This window comes from Lonchura striata, chromosome 23 (genome assembly GCF_050655825.1).
Source record: "Lonchura striata isolate lonStrDom1 chromosome 23, ASM5065582v1, whole genome shotgun sequence".
In the NCBI taxonomy this organism is placed as follows: domain Eukaryota; kingdom Metazoa; phylum Chordata; class Aves; order Passeriformes; family Estrildidae; genus Lonchura; species Lonchura striata.
In genome coordinates, this window is record NC_140725.1 from 7,290,959 (window position 1) to 7,309,115 (window position 18,157).

The 18,157-nt window shown below is 52.2% G+C and overlaps 1 protein-coding gene across 9 annotated transcripts in view; it reads right to left on the reverse strand.

Moving 5' to 3' along the window:
• Positions 1-18,157, reverse strand: part of HIVEP3 (HIVEP zinc finger 3) — a 287,982-nt gene that overhangs the window by 93,516 nt on the left and 176,309 nt on the right. For all 9 annotated transcript variants that reach the window (XM_021528378.4, XM_021528379.4, XM_077788482.2 and 6 more), the window contains one exon: positions 4,823-4,917. The gene's annotated coding sequence lies outside the window, so the exon portion shown is untranslated. The remainder of the gene's footprint in view (positions 1-4,822; positions 4,918-18,157) is intronic.

Genomic DNA, 18,157 nt, shown 5'->3' on the forward strand with positions numbered 1-18,157 from the left:
AGCCACTGAAAAGGAGGTGCCAACATCCCTGTGGGACCAGCAGGGATCTGGGGACAGCTTCTGATCTGGCACTGCCAGCACAACGTTCTGCACCAGGGAGGGGTGGCAAAGCAAAGTCACAGGATCACAGAATGTCCTGAGCTGAAGGGACCCACCAGGATCATCCAGCCCAACCCCAAACCCTGCGAGACCCCCACCAGCCCCACCCTGGGCATCCCTGGGGCTCTGGCAGCCTCGGGGCCGTGCCCATTCCCTGGGCAGCCTGGGCAGTGCCAGCACCTCTGGGGGAAGAACCTTTCCCTGAGCTCCAGCCTGCCCTGCCCTGGCTGGCTGTGCCCACCCTGCACCTCCTTGTGCCCTTTTGGGGTGGGCGAGGACAGGGCTGAGTCCCACCAAGGTCAGATGTGAAGGATACAAAACGCCAGAGTTTCATGGTGTTGAAACAAGAAAAGCTGAATTGAAACCTGAACTCCCCCTGAGCTGGCACTGGGGAGGTCCCACTTTGAGTGCTGAGACCAGTCCTGGGCCCCTCAGGACACGGACACTGAGGGACTGGAGCATGTCCAGGGCAGGGAATGGAGCTGGGAAGGGGCTGGAGCCCCAGGAGGGGCTGAGGGAGCTGGGAAGGGGCTGGAGAATCCCTGAGGGAGCTGGGAAGGGGCTGGAGCCCCAGGAGAGGCTGAGGGAGCTGGGAAGGGGCTGGAGAATCCCTGAGGAGCTGGGAAGGGGCTCAGCCTGGAGCAAAGGAGGCTCAGGGGGACCTTGTGGCTCTCACAGCTCCTGACAGGAGGGGACAGCCGGGGGGTCGGGCTCTGCTCCAGGAACAGGGACAGGAGGAGAGGGAACGGCCTCAGGCTGGGCCAGGGCAGGCTCAGGGTGGCAGCAGCAGGAATTTCCCCATGGAAAGGGGGTCAGGCCTTGGAACTGCCCAGGGGGGTTTGGAGTGCCCATCCCTGCAGGTGCTCAAATAATGAGATGATGGTCCTACCAACATGGTTCACTGGGATTCAACCAAAGCTTAAATTTGATGATTTGGAAGAGTTTTCCAATATTTGGGATCTTTTAACAATGAAAACCAAAGGGCAAAGAGAAGCCTGTGAGTCTGGAAGATGAGGAAGACCAGGCTCTGTCAGCACCCCTGGCCCCTCATCCCCAATCTTCCCCGGGCAAAGCCCCCTGCTCCTTCAGCCTGGCAGAACCCAAAGCCACCTCCATGATCTGACTGAAGCCCTGCAAGGAATTAAATCCAAAATGGGAGTGGAGGGGCTGATGCTGATGGAAAATTTACTCCTGTGGCAGCTCCTGCTGTGTAGCCCTCACTCCTCATGGATCCATCGGGGCAGGCACACGTGCAAGGATCTGTTTGGTGGAAATCCCAGCAGCTTTTCCAGGGATGGAGAACAGCCAGGGCAAGATGAAGCAAAGAAGGGTCTTAGGCTGGAAGATGTCGCCGGGTGTGTGCTCTGTACCGTCTGTCAGAGCTGGGGTGGGGCTCTGCTGCTCTTTGGGCACTTTTCTTTCTCTCTCCCACAGCCAATCCTCCCTCCAGGAGATCTCTGCTGTCCATGGCCACTGAGTGTCCCTGCATGGCTGAGAAAATTCCATCATCCATGGGGAGATGCTGCGCCCAGGGGAGGAGCCAAGCATTCCTACCTGGATCCAATCTGACCTGGGAACAGCACAGCAGCCTTTGCCCCCTGCATTCCCAGAGGAGCAGCTTCCTTCCCCCTGCATTCCCAGAGGAGCAGCTTCCTTCCCCTGCATTCCCAGAGGAGCAGCTTTATCCCCCTGCATTCCCAGAGGAGCAGCTTCCTTCCCCCTGCATTCCCAGAGGAGCAGCTTTATCCCCCTGCATTCCCAGAGGAGCAGCTTCCTTCCCCTGCATTCCCAGAGGAGCAGCTTCCTTCCCCCTGCATTCCCAGAGGAGCAGCTTTCTTCCCCTGCATTCCCAGAGGAGCAGCTTCCTTCCCCCTGCATTCCCAGAGGAGCCCAGGCCCATCTCCCCCAGCCCTGGAGCTCCAAGGAAAACTCCCCCCTTGTGCAGATCCTGCTCCAGCAGAAGCACAGCTGGCACTGCAGGAGGGCTGAGCCCCCCTGGGATGGGGCTGAGCCACTCCCTGACCCACAGGGGACAGGGCTGCTCTGACCCTGACACGGCTTTGGTTGTACCATTGCATTGGTATTTTTAATTTCCCTAATAAATAACTGTTATTCCTACTCCCATATCTTTGTCTGAGAGCCCCTTAATTTTAAATTTATAACAATTCAGAGGGAGGGGGTTTGCATTTTCCATTTCAGGGGAGGCTCCTGCCTTCCTCAGCAGACACCTGGCCATTCAAACCATGTCAAGAAGTGAGGAGAAAAGCCAGGGACATGAGCAAGTGGGAATAGAGGCAGCTCTGGGTGAAGCTCACAGTGGAAAATCCCAGGAGGATTGGGACTGAAGGAAAATGCCTTGTGTGGGATGGGGCTGCAGAGCAGGAGCAGAACACCTCTGCATCCACAGAGGAGATTTGTACAATTCTAAAAAAAAATCAAACCCAAAAAAATGTATTTGAAGACACCCAGGGAGAGCTGGGTCACCTCCACATGGGAATGGGGACAGGAGATGGATTTACTGACAATGAAAGATGCAAGAGAAGATGGAGAATTAATGGCTCTAAATGCTGGGTGCATAATTCTCCCTAAAAGCCCAACCAGGCAGAGATTTTTACACTGCCCAGGTGAAAGAATTCGAAAATATCCCTAAAACTCACAGAGCTTTTCAACAAAACTCCTTAGTTCTGTTTTTTATTCCACACAAATACAAGCCAGGTGGCCAAATTAATCCTAATTAACCTGATTAGGTTTATTGCAGGGCTAAGAATCATTCACTGGTACCACAAGGGGTTTTTTTCCCCTCTCTCTCTAGAATTCCCTTTGTGCACCTGCTTTTAACACCACCCTGATGAGAGCACATCCCAGTACAATTCCATTATGGCTGGGAGAGGTTTCATCCATCCACCGAAATTCAGGGAATAAATGCAAAACCATGCACATTATGTGCTCTCTGCAGGGATATTTAAAGCTTTTCCCCTCAAAGTAAATCAGTTTTATGTCGTTAAAGCCCTTGAAAATATCAAGCTGCAAGGCTTTGCTCCCAGAACTTTGTTTCCTCTCAGTTTCTTGTGACTTTGGGGAAGGCAGGTCACGGGGAATTGGCATTTCCCACTGGAGCTCACCCCGGAGCCAAACTCTGCTGCCTCAGTTTCCCCCGGAATATGGGCATAGCATTTCAGAGGTGCTGAAAAGACTAATCCATGATCATTTCTAGGAAGTGTGAGGTGAAAAACAAGCAGTAATTTTTCTGTTTGTTTCAATTTAAACTTCCAGAAGCAGTGGATGGCACAGGGAAAGCCTAAAATCAAAAATGCTCTGACAAACACAACAGCAAAGCCTGGATTTAGACTCCTCCTGAGGGAAAAACAAATTAATTCATTCTATTTGCACTTGATCACCTTTGGGGCTCTGGGTTTGTTTTTATTTCTTATTTGCTAAGCCCTGACAGTCACAGGGACACCAGCAGTGGCTGCCCACTGGATTTTATCCCTGTGGGCAGCCTGTGGCTCTGCCCCTTTGTATTATAAATATAAATCTGGTCTATAATAAAGCTTTTATTCCTCAGAAAGTCACAAATCCCGGAATTCTTACCATCTCCACCAAAATGAACCTGCATAGATACAAGTACAATCATGCAGTGTTGGAAAGAAGGCAAAATCCCAAGGATTTGGAGCATCCACTGGGCACGCAGAGCTGCTTTAAATCCATGAAGTAAACCCTGTTTGCATTTCTGCCCTCGGGGTGTCGGCCCCAAACTCTCCTTGGGGAATGAAGGTTGGCAAAGGGCAGCTCCGAGGGCCCCGTGGCAGGTGGGGAGTGAAGGAAAAGGCAAAACTCCCCAGGAAAAAAGCTGAATTTATGATTTTCTAAGAATGGTTTGGGTTGGAAGGGAAATGAAAACCCATCCACTTCCAGCCCAGGGACGCCTTCAGCTGCTCCAGCCTTGGGCACTGCCAGGGATCCAGGGGCAGCCACAGCTGCTCTGGGCACCTGGGAGAGCCCAAACCTCTCCACAAGCCTTGCCAGGTACAAACCCCCCTGCATTTTCCAGTGGGGAACAGCACTGGGGAGACCTGGAACCATCCAGGAAATCATTATTTCCTTTCCTTTATCCCTTTGGTGCAATGGTTTTTGGTCCGGGTTTTTATCCTTGATTCAGGAATCTGAATCCCAGAGTGGTTTGGGTGGGAGGGATCTTCAATCCCAGCTCATCCCAGCCCAGGGACCCCTCCCACTGTCCCAGGAGCTCCCAGTGTCCAGCCTGGCCTTGGGCACTGCCAGGGATCCAGGGGCAGCCACAGCTGCTCTGGGAATTCCAGCCCAGCCCCTCTCCACTCTGCCAGGGAACAATTCCCAGTTCCCAAAACCCAACCAACCCCCAAATCACAGTCGCTCCCCTGTCACACTGCAAACCCTGCACAGAACCAGGCCCTGACACCACAAATAAACTGATTTTTCATCACAAACGTTCCAAGCTGACAAAATCCCCTCTGTGGGACACAAATCCCAACAGCCTGAGGAGCTGTGTTCCATTTTGCACCTTCTGGACCTTTTGCAAGGAAAATGAGGCATTTTCAGAGTGCTCCCAGGATATCCTGAGATGGAAGGGACCCACTAGGATCATCAAATCCAATTCCACAATGCCAAAGGGAAAATGGGAGCTCCAGCATGGGTTGGTACCTTTAAAATGCATTTGAAGGATAGAAAATAAGATTTTTCTTACTAAAATTGCTGCAGATATCAGGCTGGGACAGGCTGCAGGTGCTTCAGAGGCCAGGATTAGGAGTCAAAATGGTCTTGATAAATTGTAGAAATGGTCTGTAAGAAACAAGAAAAAGACACTTCAGGAATGATGGTGGAATTGGGGAGGCAGGAAGAATCAATGGCATGGCCACCAGGGAGATAAAGTCAGGCTTGAAAGGGTGAGTTTTGGGAAATCTCAGGATTTCCATGGGTCACAAAGTGACCAGGAGCTGAACATGAAATAGTGCAATAAAATAAAACCCAACATTTGCTGTGATGCAAAATATCCAACAAATAAAGGGAACTTTCCATCTTTCCATGTCTGGCCCCACTGAGGTTCTGGTGTTGGACATTTCAATCAAATCACAGATAAATTCCCAATGAGGACAAGGAGAACGGTCTAGATGGTGGAGAGAGCACAGAGTGGAAATCCAGAGAGGAAAATCAGATTTATGGCACCATTATGGTTGGACATTTCTGTCAAATCCCAGATAAATTCCCCAAGGAGAATGATCCTAGATGGGTGGAGAGAGCACAGAGTGGAAATCCAGAGAGGAAAATCAGATTTGTGGCATCATTATGGATGGAAAAGCCCTCCAGGACCATCCAGCCCAACCACAAACCAGCACCACCATGGCCACCACCAAACCACGTCCCCAGGTGTCACACCCAGGTGTTTGTTGGACATTCCCAGGGATGGGTGTGGGAACTCCAAATGTCCCTCAGACATTTTTGGATGTTCCGGGCCCAGGTCAGAAGCATTTGAGCCCCTGGCACAGCTGCAAACAGCTGTGATTTTGGGTTTGAGCCATGGAATGATTTACCAACCTTGCAGGAAGAACAAGGAGTCACAAAAGTTTAGATATTACAGTAGAAGTAGTCACAAAGTAGAGGGAAGAATTTTTGAGTGCTGTACAGGGGGGTTTTGGTTTTGTACATGGGGGTCAGAAGTTTTAAGATGGATTTGGGATCTGGGCCTGCCCTGTCCTCCCTCTTTCTTCTTCCTCACCTCCATGTTCTTGGTGATGTTGACACTCACAGGTTGGTTTAGAGTAGAAAAGCACCATTTAATATAGGTAATAGGCATTGGGGAAAAACTGTAACCATGTAACACGTAATGTACATATAAAAGATAGAAAATCACCATTTAATACAGGTAATGGGCATTGGGAAAACTGCAAACATGTAACACGTAATGTACCATATAAAAGATAGAAAAGCACCATTTAATATAGGTAATAGGCATTGGGAAAAACTGTGAACATGTAACACGTAATGTACCATATAAAAGACAGCAGCAGCCCTGGCGGGGAGAAGAAGCAGTCGGGGTCAGAGAGGATGTCAGGGTGTGTGTGTGCCTCTGCCTGAGCTGTGAGCAAACCACAGCAGCCCAAGGAGAAAATCTTTTAGATAACTTGCAATAAACTGCCTTGAGACCGAACAACAGAGACTGCTGAGCCTTTCTTTGGAAGCTCAGGCTGGAGGAGAAGCTTTTCCACCACACGAAGCCACCCTGACCCAGGCTGGTCTTTCACTCACATTCCCAGCGTGGGGATTCATTCTGAGTGAAGACCACAGGAGGAATCACCCTGGCCTTCAAACCCACCCCGAGGTACACCACAGGAAGGGATAAATCCCCTTTAGGGTTTGTCAGGGTGGCACAGCCCTGAAGTGCAGCAGGGATCCCAGGCTGGACACCAGGAGGTGTTTCCTGAGTGGGAGTGCAAGGAATTCAAGGGTCTCCAACACCCAGATCAGGGAATTTCAGGCACAGCCCACCAGGAGGTGGCTCTGCCTTGGACTCACAATTTTATTTCTCTACAAGGGTAGAAAAACCCCTTAGGAAGCAACTCAGTGGCTCAATTACCCAAGTTAATTAACCAAATTAACAGCTGGGGCCGTGGCCCCTCCAACACATCATCCACACGGGCAGAGGGATCTGTCTGCACAGGGGAAAGAAGTCAAATTCCATCAATTTTGTGGAGAAGAAAAGCAGAGATTGAAGAGACCAAGACGTGCCAACATCACCCAGAGGGCGAGGATCTATGGAGGGGGAGCCCTGCCCAGTGGAACAATCCCCAAATGACCCCTTTAATTAGAGAAAAATTTAAAATATTCAACTCAGATATTTGTAGGCGCCCTGCACGCGACAGGATCTCAAACCAGTTTTATTTTTTGCACCAGTGTGACTTCCCACAGAGCAGGAAAATCTTCCTTTGCAGGTGGAAGGCTCAGCAGAGCTGCTCTGGTTCCTCAGCCGGAATCGGGCTGGGGCTGGGGCCAGGGGGCTCCCGAGGGCCTGCCAGGATTTTTGGCATTTCCCCAAAGCCCAAAAAGAGATCCAGAGCGGGCTCTGCTCCCCCAGGCTGCCACAGGTCCCTCCCTGGGCTGGCAGAGGGGTCTCAGCTCCGTTTGGGGACACTTTAAGCCAGGCTTGTCACCAACAAAATCTTCCTTGGGCACAGCTGGGAACGGGGAGGATCTGGGAAGTTCTGGGATTTTCCCAGGGATCTCACGAGGTCAAAAGGAGCCTCCCAGCATCACCCAGGCACAGAGGAGCTGCCCCTGGATCCCTGGAGAGCCCAAAGCCAGGCTGGACAACGGGACACCTGGGACACTGGGAGGGGTCCCTGCCATGGACACTGGATGGGATTTAAGGGCCCTTCCAGCCATAATTCCATAATTCCGTGCTTCCCGAGCCTATGGTTTGAGTTTTGCTTCACTTCCAGGGATGGAGCAGCCCCAGCTGCTCTGGGAATTCCAGCCCAGCCCCTCCCCACTCTGCCAGGGAACAATTCCCCATTCCCAAAACCCAACCAACCCCCAAATCACAATCGCTCCCCTGTCACACTCCAAACCCTGCACAGAACCAGGCCCTGACACCACAAATAAACTGATTTTTCATCACGAGTGTTCCAAGCTGACGAAATCCCCTCTGTGGGACACAAATCCCAGCAGCCTGAGGAGCTGTGCTCCATTCTGCACCTTCTGGACCTTTTGCAAGGGAAATGAGGCATTTTCAGAGTGCTCCCAGGATTTGCTGCCCCCAGAGCCCTGTGACCTCGCCAGGCCTCCCCAGCCGCAGCAGGATCTGGAATGTCTACGTTTTCCCTAGAAAATATTTTCCAGGAAAAGTATTGATAATATTTTCTGAAAATATCCATGTTTTCCTGGAAATCTGGAGGGGAATCCAGGACTGGGCTGCCCTGCCCACCAGGAGCAGCCACATCAGGGCTCCCAGCCTGGGAGGGGATGGAAGTTCGGGACTGAAATCTGTGGACAGAGCAGTGAAAATGCCAAAAATTCCTCTGGGCAACACCCCCTGCTGCCCTCTGTCCATGCCCGGGATGGGATGGGATGGGATGGGATGGGATGGGATGGGATGGGATGGGATGGGATGGGATGGAATGGAATGGGATGGGATGGGATGGGAAGATCCTGAACCATTCCATGATCACCAAGCCCTCGCTGCCACCTGGCTGTGGAGAACCTGGGAGAGCTCAGTGCCAGAAGAGGCTTTTATCACAAGGGAATTTTCATTTTAACACCAACATTTTTAAAAAACAAAACTAAATCAGGATGACACTTCAGAAGCACACAGCGGGAGCTGCCCTGGCTGCAGCAGGAATTTCTGTCCCATCCCTCCCTGGCTGCTGAGGCCTCCCCAGCCACAATAACACATGGAAAAGACTGCTGGCCTTGCTGATGGACAAACATCCCAATATTTCCTTCTGCATTTCTGTGACAAGTGAAGCTCCAGCCTGGTTCAGCCACAGCCACAGCCAGGCTCCTGCTGCTCAGATCCAGCTTAACTGGGAGGCATCGGCCCCTCCTGGGCTTGGAACAAAGAATATTAGGTTAAAATGGGAAAAAATAACAAAAAGGGAGCAGTGCAGGAACTGGAGATGAAGCAGCTTTGGAACCTCTTTTATCAGGGCAGCTCCCACCTCTAGGCTGGAGTTAAAAATTCATATCCCAGCCACAGGTGTTAATTCCCAAAAATTCCACTCACTCTCTCCGAGCCAGGCAGGGTGGCAGCTCCTGGGAGCTCCTCCGGGTGTCCTGGGGACTGGTGGCTCCCAGCCCCAGTGTCCAGCCTGGGCTGGGACAGCCCCAGGGATCCAGGGGCAGCCCCAGCTGCTGCTGTCCCTGCAGGGAGGTGACGATGGGGCTGCAGCCACCCTTCAGCCCAGGCTCTCACAGGGACAGGGCCTCGTGCTCTCCTTCCCTTCCAAACCCTGCCTGGCACCTCCTCACTCCCACGGCACGGAGCGACCTCCTGGATCTGCAGCCTGAGCAGCTCAGAGGTGCAGATGTGGAGCAGAACCCAGAGAAATCCCCTTTGCTCAGGAGAATCCAGAGAAATCCCCTTTGCCCAGGAGAACCCAGAGAAATTCCCTTTGCCCAGGAGAATCCAGAGAAATCCCCTTTGCCCAGGAGAATCCAGAGAAATCCCCTTTGCCCAGGAGAACCCAGAGAAATTCCCTTTGTCCAGGAGAATCCAGAGAAATCCCCTTTGCCCAGCGGCTCTGCCCTGACCCCAGAGCAGCACAAAGCTGCAATCGCTTCTCCCGTCTCATCCTTGCAGCACCTTCAGCTCCAGGTGAGCCCTGCTGCCCTCAGAGCACAGCTCCAGGATTCCCCACAGCCCTTGGAGCCCGGGAATGTGGAAACAACGGGAATGCCAGGCTCGGGAAGGCTGCATGGCAAATAAAGAGCTAAGAGAGGGTTTCCCAGGAGGAGAGGCTGGGACTGCACCTTCTGCTCCTCCTTTCTTGGAGGATAAAAGCTTCCAAAGGCATTTAGGTGAAAAAATCTCATTTGGGGCTGAAAGCAGCTCTGAAAGCACAGCTGGGAGCCAGGGCAGTGGCTCTGAGCAGGGCAGCAGTTTGGGATCTCCATCTCCCAGCACTGCTGCATCCCAAACATCCTCCCAGCACAAGAGCTGGCCAAGGAAATGAGCAGCTCAACCATCCAGGCTCCTGAATCACAGAGAAAACCGGGAACAGCCGAGGTGAAATCCTCAGCAGGTAACAGCACTGAGTGTGGGAATCCAGGGAATCCCTCTGGCTGCCCTGGCAGGTCTGGGACCCTGGCAGGGGTCAGGAACCCCCCTGGACAGAGCCCCCAGAGACACTGGCTGTGATCTCTGTCCATGGAAAAGAGTTTTCAATCTTACAGGATGAATTACCAGCTCTCAGTGTTTGATATCAGTAATAATTAATTGTGGCACGGGTGCAAAAGTAAAATTTTAGGATTCTAGATGAGGGGTCCAAAGGGGACAAGATGGAGGAAATTGGGTGTGCCTTGTCCTTTTTCTCCTTCTTCACACCCTCCATGTCTCACTGTGGTGTTGGCATTTTTCTGTTGGTTCAGGCTGGGGACACACTGTCCAACGTAGGTGACAGATATTGGCACGTTCTTGTAAATGCAGCCCAGGGAGTTTCTGGTATTTAATGTTTGTCACATCCCACTGAGGGCAGAGCCCCACACGCTGCCCTGCAGGACAGAGCTGGGCAGGGCAGCAGAACATGTGAGAGAGAAACAGAATAAACAACCTGGGAACCAGCACAGACCAATTCTGGCTTCTGCTTTGGCAGCGGGGCAGAAAGACAGAGACTTTCTACAATCTCAGGGTCACCAATACCTCAGATTCTGACAACTGAGGAGCTGAATCTCTGCAGTGCCCGTTCACCCACTAAGATGGAGGAAAAAGCCCCAAAATGCCCCATTTCTGTGTGATTTCCCCTGCTGACAGGAAGGAGATGCAAAGGGCCATTGCTGCTGAGCTGAACTGCATCCAGTGCTCCTCAGGGTGAGGGGAAAGAGCTCTTCATGAGCCAAAACCAAAACAAAAGTGAATATGCTCAGGTGCAGCAAGCGCAGCATCCTCAAAGCTTCGCTCCCCACAACACCGAGAGTGAAATCAGAGATTTTTTTTTTTTAAATTTTTCTTTCTCAGTAATGCTTTTTGCTCATTTCCTGCCCAGCCTCTTGTGCTCTGAGCAATGAATCAGGATGAATTAACATCAGATTAGGATCACGCCTAAGCAGAACTTTGCTGTCATCTTCCAGGGAATGAAACCAAGGCTTTGTCATGCTGGGCTGACCACGAGGGTGGGAGCAGTCCCAGCCTCTCCTCCTGGGGAACCCTCTCTTAGCTCTTTATTTGCCATGCAGCCTTCCCGAGCCTGGCATTCCCGTTGTTTCCACATTCCCGGGCTCCAAGGGCTGTGGGGAATCCTGGAGCTGTGCTCTGAGGGCAGCAGGGCTCACCTGGAGCTGAAGGTGCTGCAAGGATGAGACGGGAGAAGCGATTGCAGCTTTGTGCTGCTCTGGGGTCAGGGCAGAGCCGCTGGACAAAGGGGATTTCTCTGGGTTCTCCTGGGCAAAGGGGATTTCTCTGGGTTCTCCTGGGCAAAGGGAATTTCTCTGGGTTCTCCTGGGCAAAGGGGATTTCTCTGGGTTCTCCTGGGCAAAGGGAATTTCTCTGGGTTGTCCTGGGCAAAGGGAATTTCTCTGGGTTCTCCTGGGCAAAGGGAATTTCTCTGGGTTCTCCTGGGCAAAGGGGATTTCTCTGGGTTCTCCTGGGCAAAGGGGATTTCTCTGGGTTCTCCTGGACAAAGGGGATTTCTCTGGATTCTCCTGGGCAAAGGGGATTTCTCTGTGTTCTCCTGGGCAAAGGGAATTTCTCTGGGTTCTCCTGGACAAAGGGAATTTCTCTGGGTTCTGCTCCACATCTGCACCTCTGAGCTGCTCAGGCTGCAGATCCAGGAGGTCGCTCCGTGCCGTGGGAGTGAGGAGGTGCCAGGCAGGGTTTGGAAGGGAAGGAGAGCACGAGGCCCTGTCCCTGTGAGAGCCTGGGCTGAAGGGTGGCTGCAGCCCCATCGTCACCTCCCTGCAGGGACAGCAGCAGCTGGGGCTGCCCCTGGATCCCTGGGGCTGTCCCAGCCCAGGCTGGACACTGGGGCTGGGAGCCACCAGGGAAAGCGTCCCTGCCCATGGAACAACATCAGTTTTAAAGTCCCTTCCTTTAAAAACCAAAATAATTCCGGGATTCAGTGATGTGGCTCCTCAGAGCAGCACCTCCAACCTCTCCATGGATCCATGAAATTGGAAACTCCAGGGATGTCCTGACATCAAGACCCCCAGGGGATCCTCATCCCCCTTTTCCCAAGGTTTGAGAGCACAATCCAAACACGAGGCCCTCAAAATAAATCTGCTCTGGAACACCTGAGTGCCCGTGGCAGCTGCTGTTCATTCATTCCCCCACAGCCACGCCAAGAGAGCACCAAAACCAAGGGAAAAATGATTCCTGTGACCCACTCCTGCTGCTCCTTGTGTTTATTTCACCCAAAAAAATACTTATTTAATATATTATATGATAATATCATATTTATTTTGGGCTGTTCAGGCTGATCTCTGCCTTTAGAAATGGCTCAGGGCAGCAAGGAGAGTCGCAGGCAGGGGAAGCACGAGGCACTTCGAGGTTTTGGCACTTCTGCAGAGGAAAGGTTCTCTGCTGCTCTAAAGGAAGTGGAGAGAGGCTGTGAACTGAGATTGAACCAGCAGCCCTTGAGGATGCAATCAGTCAGAGAGAAGAGGGGAATAAAAAAACCACCAAAATGTCTTTGCAGAACATTGGCCATTAGCTCCATCTGCGAGCAGAAAATGGCACCGAGGCGCAGAGTCCAGCAGGAAATCAGATGCTCAAACCTGTGTCCTAACGACTCGCTCAGTTAAAAATCCTTTGCTTCATCTTCCCCAGTGGTAAAAAATGAAAAGTTTCACTCTGCAGCCCCAAAACGGGAATATCCAGGCTCCTCCCAAGAGCTCAGAGCCAGGAAGGGCCCAGCAGCCTCCCAGCCCACCAGGCACAGGGACAGGGGACACCTCCTGTGCTGCTCTGTGCTGTCACTGGGGCCAAACTGCGACTTCTGGGGGGGTTTAAGGCTTTATGAGCTGGATAAACACAGGGAAGTGTGGAACTGCTGAAAGGAATCCGGGGAGATCCAGGGCTGGAGCCAGGCTGGAGAGCTGGGGGTGCTCCCTGGAGAGGAGAAGCTCCAGGGAGAGCTCAGAGCCCCTGCAGGGCCTGGAGGGGCTCCAGGAGAGCTGCAGAGGGACTGGGGACAAGGATGGAGGGACAGGACCCAGGGAATGGCTCCCACTGCCAGAGGGCAGGGCTGGGTGGGAGATTGGGAATTGGGAATTGTTCCCTGGCAGGGTGGGCAGGGGCTGGGCTGGAATTCCCAGAGCAGCTGTGGCTGCCCCTGGATCCCTGGCAGTGCCAAGGCCAGGCTGGACACTGGGAGCACCTGGGACAGTGGGAGTGTCCCTGCCAGGGCTGGGGTGGCACTGGGTGGGATTTAAGGCAATTCCAACCCAAACCATCCCAGGGCTCTGTGACAAATCCTTCCTCCCCGAGCTGAGCTCTCCCAGCTGGGCAGCAGCAGCTCAGTCCCCACGGCTGAACCCCTCAGCACTCCCCTGTCCCTGCTGGAGCAGCTCCCACATTTTGGCCATTTCTGTCTCACCATTCCTTTTCTCCTTTTCCTCCACCCTCCTCATCTGGAGCATCTCCTTGAGCAATTCCAATTTTAACTCCATTCATGCCACCAACTCCATTTATATGAAGCGCAGCTGAATTTTTTTTGGGGGGGGAGGTTGGGGTGGTTTTTTTCTTTTATCAGAGAGGTTTCAAAACCCAAAAAGCATCGAATTTTCCTGTGTGCACAGAGGTTGTGCTGCACTTTTGCTGGATGACAGCAGAGAACCACAAGTGCAGAGCCCCGGGGAGGCCAGGGGCTGATGCAAACGGAAAACAAGGCAGCCAAAGGAAGTCGTTCTGTCGGCCTTTGTTCTTTCAGGGGCTTTTTGGGGTGGCTTCTTTCCATAGAAAGTTTCCACTGCAGGTTTTGAAATGAAACCTGGGTGTATTTTTTGCCCTCAGAGCCGTGAGGTCGAACAGGAGGAGTGGGGCTGAGAGTCAGAGAAGCAGCACAGAGCTGAGCCCGGGGGTGTGGAGCAGAGTGAGAGCACAAGGAACACCCCAAAACCATCGCTGGGGCATTTTCTGAAATTAAAACCTGGGAAAAGGTCAGGATAACAGCCAGGAAAGGCACTGGAGAGGTTTTAGTGGGGACAGGACTTTCAGGGTGCAATGAGAGGCAGACCTGCACAGGCAGAATTCCTTGGTGGGACGGAGAAAAGTGGGAAGGACACCAGGAAAAGTGGAATTAACACCAGGACAAATGGAGGGAACACAAGAAAAGTGAACACCAGGAAGAGTGGGATGAATACAAGGACAAGTGGGATGAACACCAGGAAAAGTGGAGGGAATCCCAGGAAAAGTGGAGTGAACACCAAGAAATGTGGGAAGAACACCAGGAAGAGTGGAGTGAACATCAGGAAGAGTGGAATTAACACCAGAAAAAGTGGGAAGAACACCAGGAAGAGTGGAGTGAACATCAGGAAGAGTGGAATTAACACCAGAAAAAGTGGGAAGAACACCAGGAAGAGTGGAATTAACACCAAGGAAAGTAGAGTGAACACCAGGAAGAGTGGAGGGAACACCAGGAAGAGTAGGATGAATACAAGGGAAAGTGGGAAGAACACCAAGAAAAGTGGATGGAACTCCAGGAAAAGTAGAAAAAACATCAGGAAAAGTGGAAAGAACACCAGGAAAAGTGGAATTAACACCAAGAAAATTGGGAAGAGCACCACGAAGAGTGGAGGGAACACCAGGAAAAGTGGAAAGAACACCAGAAAAACTGGAATTTCTCCAAGAAAAGCGGAAGGAACAATAGGAAAAGTGAACACCAGGAAGAGAGGGATGAATACAAAGAAAAGTAGAATGAACATCAGGAAAAGTGGAAAGAACACCAGGAAAACTGAACATCAGGAAAAGGGGAGGGAACCCCAGGAGATCCCTCCACAAGGGCTCATCCCATCCCTCGAATTTCACGGAATCCCCTCAATTTTGAGCTCTGGGGGAGCTCAGCCATGGGGGGAAAACAAAAACCTGCAACATTCAACCTCTGCCAGAGCTTCCAACTCCTCAGCCTGAGAATCCGGGGAGCTGGGGAGGAATCCAGGGGATTTGGGGATGCTCCAGGGGTTTGGGGATGCTCCAGGGGTTTGGGGATGCTCCAGAGGACTTGAGGATGCTCCAGGGGATTTGGGGATGCTCCAGGGGATTTGGGGATGCTCCAGGGGATTTGGGGATGCTCCAGAGGGTTTGGGATGCTCTAGGGGTTTGGGGGATACTCCAGGGGATTTGGGGATGCTCCAGGGGATTTGGGATGCTCCAGAGGATTCCGGGATGCTCCAGAGGATTTGGGGATGCTCCAGGGATTTTGGAGATGCTCCAGGGATTTTGGAGATGCTCCAGAGGATTTGGGGATGCTCCAGATAGTTTGGGGATGCTCCAGAGGATTTCTGATGTTCCAGAGGATTTGGGGATGGTCCAGAGGACTTGGGGATACCCCTAGGGATTCTGGGGATGCCTCTGGAGCATTTGGGGATGCTCCAGAGGATTTCGGGATGCTCCAGAGGATTTCGGGATGCTCCAGGGGTTTGGGGGATGCTCCAGCGGATTTGGGGATGTTCCAGGGAATTTAGAACACCAGGAAGAGTGTTCCAATACCTCCAGGGGCTCTGGGGATTCTCCAGGGGATTTGGGGATGCTCCAGGGGATTTGGGGATGCTCCAGGGGCTCTGGGGATGCTCCAGGGGATTTGGGGATGCTCCAGGGGATTTGGGGATGCTCCAGAGGATTTGGGGATGCTCCAGAGGATTTCGGGATGCTCCAGGGGATTTGGGGATGCTCCAGGGGATTTGGGGATGCTCCAGAGGATTTGGGGATGCTCCAGAGGATTTCGGGATGCTCCAGGGGATTTGGGGATGCTCCAGGGGCTCTGGGGATGCTCCAGGGGATTTGGGGATGCTCCAGGGGATTTGGGGATGCTCCAGGGGATTTGGGGATGCTCCAGGGGATTTGGGGATGCACTGTCACCTTCCCCCGGGCCGGCTGAGCATGGGAGCAGCTCGGCTCCCCAGCACCTCGCAGCAAAGCAGCAGCACCAAGCCAGCACACAAAATCCCCTTCCTACAGCAGATTCCCAGCCCAGCCTGGAACCCTTCAAAGGGGTTAAACAAAAAAGAAAATCACTAAAAAAAAAAAAAAAAGTTTAAATTAAAAAAAAGATTAAATTTTAAAAATGGGTTAAATAAAAAAGGGGCTAAAATTTAAAAAGGGGTTAAATAAAAAAGGAGTTAAATAAAAAAGGGATTAAATTAAAAAAGAGTTAAATAAAAAAGGGGTTAAATAAAAAAGGGGTTAAATAAAAAAGGGGTTAAATAAAAAATGGGGGATAAACTTTTAAGAAAATGAGTTAAATTTAAATAAGGGGTTAAACTGAAAAGGGGGTTACATTTTAAAAGGGGTTGAATAAAAAAGGGAGTTACATAAAAAGAGTTAAATAAAAAAAGTGGTTAAATAAAAAAGGGGTTAAATTAAAAACGGGGTTAAATATAAAAGGGGTTAAATTAAAAAAAGGGGGGGGTTAAATTTTCAAAAAGGGGGTTAAATAACGCGGCCAGCACGGGGTTCTGCTGGAAAAATGACTCCCAGGAAGGATGGCAACAAAGCAGCGCCATAAAATATTCAGGAGGCTCGGTGTGCCCGGGCTGACCCGGGCCGGGCGCCGCCCGCCGCGCTCCTTCCCTGCAAATTACGGCCCCGCGTTTAATTAAAATTTCATCGCGGCCATCCCCAGCGGCTCCTCCCGGGACGGGCTGGGCTGGAGCGGCGGAGAAAGGGCTGGGAGGGAGGAAGGGAAATGCGGGGTGAGGGTTTGGGGTGGGATGTGGCGCTGGGGTTCTGCCTGGACTGCTGATACATCATAGGATAGCATCAGTTCTAATCATAAATCGTAAAATCCCAGGCGGGTTGGGGATGGGAAGGAGCCTCAAGTCATCCCCTGCCCTGGCAGGGACCCCTCCCACTGTCCCAGGAGCTCCCAATGTCCAGCCTGGCCCTGGGCACTGCCAGGGATCCAGGGGCAGCCACAGCTGCTCTGGGAATTCCAGCCCAGCCCCTGCCCACCCTGCCAGGGAACAATTCCCAATTCCCAATCTCCCACCCAGCCCTGCCCTCTGGCAGTGGGAGCCATTCCCTGGGTCCTGTCCCTCCATCCTTGTCCCCAGTCCCTCTGCAGCTCTCCTGGAGCCCCTCCAGGCCCTGCAGGGGCTCTGAGCTCTCCCTGGAGCTTCTCCTCTCCAGGGAGCACCCCCAGCTCTCCAGCCTGGCCCGTGAGGAGCAGAGGACCCAAGAACTGGATTCAAGCGTTCCCCTGACCACCTTCACTCCATAAAGCCCCAAATTCACCCTTTCATTTCCCCTGGCAGAGACCCTTAAGGTGCAATCCCAACCCTGCAGGAGGCTCTGGACACCCAGTGCAGAATCTTTAATGGTCTGTGTTGGTTTTGCCCTACAATGATGAATGAGCCTGCCTGCTCCCAGTTTGGCACTGGGAAGCGCCAGGGTGCTGCAGGGACAGGCCCTGGTGCTGGCAGGGGAGGAGCAGAATCCCCCAGAGCTGCTCTGAGAACCCCACCCTGCCCAGATCCTGCAGAGCTCCAGCTGGAGGCTGGACAGGAGCACAAAATCATCTTTTCCCCTGCCCTGCACCTTTTTTTTTTTTTTTTTTTTTTTTTTTTTTTCTGGTGCCTTCTGTAGAACCAAGTGTAAAAAAAACACGAGTGTGAGAAACTCAGCAGCTCTGGGGCTTGCACAGGAATCCCATCCATCCCAGAGGCTCTGGAAGTGATCAGAGGTTCCCTAAGTGCCCCTGGCTGCAAGGGAGGAAGAAAATCCCACAAATATCTCCGAGGTGTCTCCTTCTGGGTCACAGCAATCCTGAAGTCAGGAGCCAAACCACACAGGCAGGGAAGGAAACAGCCACAACCATGAAAATGCTGGATCACACCAGATTATCCTAAATGTCAGTGCCCTGCTGCCAGGCCACCCTTAATCCTTAAAAAAAATAGGAAGAAAAGCTGAAAAACAAGAGCAAACATCCTCAGCTTCTGCTCTTAGGGAGGCTCCCTGCAGGAAGCCCTGAAGCAGAAGGTCCATGGAAATCAGAATTTTCCTGCTGGGCTACAAATGAGCTGAGATGCTGAGGAGGAGAATCCAACACACCCCTGGCCACAGCTGGAGGAAAAAGAGAGGCAGGAGGGATTCACTCTGTCCTGCTCAGAGCTCTGGGGAAAGCAGCAATTTGGGATGAAAGATGAAAGTCTTGGAAAA